Genomic DNA, 2,363 nt, shown 5'->3' with positions numbered 1-2,363 from the left:
AGATTCATTTTACACTTTTCAAAAATTTTTCCCTGGCACTGACGTAATTCTCACGAAACAAAATATTAAAAAACGATACATTTTATAACGATTTCTCGTGTATGAAACCCGAGTTTCAAGATTTTATTTGGAGGTGTTCAATTCCGCTCGAGTTTTGTCATTTTCGTCCCAGCACCTTTCACTAAGTTGTCGGATTTCTACCATTTCAATATACATTATTTTGTGCTTAGACTGATTGCATCATATAGGAAAGTTGATATCCTCCACACTGGAAAGACTGGAGTTAAGGCTACCTTTAAATTATACATGGTGTTTCACGAAGGGTGGAAAAAATCGATATTTCGAAAACGTGTCGCAACGAAAAAGGCTTGTTTTGTGTTGGTCCTGGGCCAGCGGCCTGTATAGGAAAATTATAAAATTTCAAGATAATTAAGTTGTTAACTATTTTTACGTAATTAACGTTTTTAATATTGTGTTTAAGAGCATGGTTTCAATTCGAAAATTGCTCAGCGTCATCGAAAAACACTAAATCAACGAATTGCAGAACGATAGAAGGCACGCGAAGCATTTTACGGCTTTCTTGAAAACCGCACAAATTCGACGGGTTTTTAAGTTTCGGTTTGCTATCGGAGCGCATCTCGGCCCCGGCTGCAACGCGCCCCGTGGAGAGATAGTGCAACCAGGCTCTGCTGCGTCGCGCGATGACAGCGCAGCAGAGGTTGGTTTCACTTAATGCATCCTGTAGGACATCGATCTCCTAAAGGGGCGACGTTGATGGAGCATTCCGCATAACCGAATAGATTTTGCGTGCAGACGCCGCCTTTGGGATGGTATTTCTCGCTCTGCGGATTCCGGCTCTTTACTTCGGCTGGTTCGGGTCCCAGGATTCTTTCTTTATTTACTCGGGAAGGCACAGTACGTTTATGAGACTGGCTGATTATATTAAGCAGCTGCGTTTGGAAATACTTTTCCATGTCTGCAACGACTCAATCGATCCCTCATAGACTTCCGCGTGAATAGCATAATGCCACGCACGCGATTTGATCCTCAAAGTCCAGAGCTTAACCCGTCCGACGCAAACGATTTTGAATTTGAAAGGAAGGTCCTATAGAGATGGTAGTTCCTGATAGCTTCAAAGAACGCAAGGTGTTGTCTATTATGCTTTCGCATCCAGTTTCGTTCTTCCGCGTCCCTAAAAGTTAATGCCGCAATCTCGTTTACTGAAGAGCTATAATAATATTGATTTGTCTCGTCACGTCCTTCGATTTTATAGACGTCTGGGACGATAAATGCACTTTTGGTTGAATTAAAAGTTTTGAAAAAAACATTGCCCTTAGCACTACGATAAATCGATATGTTTGCAAAAGTAGAAATTTAAAACAATATTAATAAACGGTCGAAGTTACTTGTAGGTATGGTCTCACAGCCATAAACATTTTAAGAAATTCTGGACGTGGTCAGTCGTGATCATCTTGCCATTGCTTCGCGGCTAGTGACCATTGTTCCTTTATGAAAAGCAGACAAAGACGGTTTACCTTGCGGGTTTATGTGTGATTGCATAAGGGCTTACACTGTAAGGGTGCTACAGCAACACCCATAGACTCCGAGGACACACCTTAAAAACAAGATACTGGCTATCTCAGCAGCCTCCTTGTTTTTTTTTTTTTTTTTTTTTTTTTTTCGAGCAACATGTTTACAAGCCGCAGGCACCACATGATTCAGTTTTTGCATTCACAGAACACGCAAATACAGACGCGGTGAATCACACACGAGAAAATAATCCCGACTCCATTTACTACTCCAGCGCCTTATATTTGAAGCGCGCGACGAGACAGTAGCGCCATGGTGCGGCTGGTAGACGAAGCATTTCAAACAGACCCCGGCCAAAGTGACATAGACGTCCAGTGCAGCAGCCAACCTTAGTTTATAATGAATGTAAGCTCACCCGAGCACAGCGCTATGCGAAACGTTCACAGTCGGTGCTAAAGTTTTGTTGTCGTTTTTTTACACCAGATTTGAAAATTGCGAACACAGATCCCTTCCATGCGCTGGCAAAAACCGCCGTAATTATCTCCATCCCATCTACTCGATCCTCCAGCGAGTGAAAAGCAATTCGATAATGAGAGGTACGAAAAGTACTTCTCACGTATATTTTATTGATTACTGGCAATAGTAAGCGTTATCCCTTAGTGCTACCGGAGCCGCCAAAAACGCAAAGGCTTCGTAGGGGCATCTTCGAGCCCAGATAAACGAAAATCATGGCGTAATGTTTCCACTGTTGGCGTTCACAACTGGGGAACACACGATTGAACCCGTGCTCCGAGCAACTCCAGCTGGTCGAAAGACGGAAAACGCATACGGAG

Source organism: Ixodes scapularis, unplaced genomic scaffold, assembly GCF_016920785.2.
Source record: "Ixodes scapularis isolate PalLabHiFi unplaced genomic scaffold, ASM1692078v2 PGA_scaffold1__304_contigs__length_218370807, whole genome shotgun sequence".
Classification (NCBI taxonomy): Eukaryota; Metazoa; Arthropoda; class Arachnida; order Ixodida; family Ixodidae; genus Ixodes; species Ixodes scapularis.
Note: the sequence above shows the minus strand (reverse complement) of the source record.